General features: G+C 52.5%; 1 pseudogene; it reads right to left on the bottom strand.

Moving 5' to 3' along the window:
* Positions 1-208: 208 nt before the first annotated feature.
* Positions 209-326, bottom strand: LOC126163735 (5S ribosomal RNA; annotated as a pseudogene).
* Positions 327-655: the final 329 nt, after the last annotated feature.

Here is a 655-nt window from a genome sequence, read left to right on the forward strand (position 1 = left end):
CTCCTCCCGCACAGGCCATGAAGGCCTAAAGGTACCGACTGGCCGCCGTGTCATCCTGAGCCCACAGGCGTCACTGGATACGGATTTGGAGGGGCTTGTGGTCAGCACACTGCTCTCCCGACCCTATGTCAATTTCCGAGTCCGGAGCCGCTACTTCTCAGTCAAGTAGCTCCTCAGTGTGCCTCACAAGGGCTGAGTGCACCCCGCTTGCCAACAGCGCTCGGCAGACCAGATGGTCACCCATCCAAGTGCTAGCCCAGCCCGACAGCGCTTAACTTCGGTGATCTCACGGGAACCGATATTACCATTGCGGCAAGGCCATTGGCTGTTGCCAGTTAACCCAAACATAAACAAGTTTAACAAGCTGCACATAAACGTGAGAAAGATCCGTTGTTATATGATTACGCGATTACTGAACAAGCACGGGAAGTAGTCACGTCCATCAAATATGTGGGAACATGCCGCGAGGGATTAGCCGAGCGGTCTAAGGCGCTACAGTCATGGAGTGTGGCTGGTCCCGGCGGAAGTTCGAGTCTTCCATCTGGCATGGGTGTGTGTGTTTGTCCTTAGGATAATTTAGGTTAAGTAGTGTGTAAGCTTAGGGACTGATGACCTTAGCAGTTGAGTCCCATAAGATTTCACACACATTTGAACA

This window comes from Schistocerca cancellata, chromosome 2, assembly GCF_023864275.1.
Source record: "Schistocerca cancellata isolate TAMUIC-IGC-003103 chromosome 2, iqSchCanc2.1, whole genome shotgun sequence".
In the NCBI taxonomy this organism is placed as follows: Eukaryota; Metazoa; Arthropoda; class Insecta; order Orthoptera; family Acrididae; genus Schistocerca; species Schistocerca cancellata.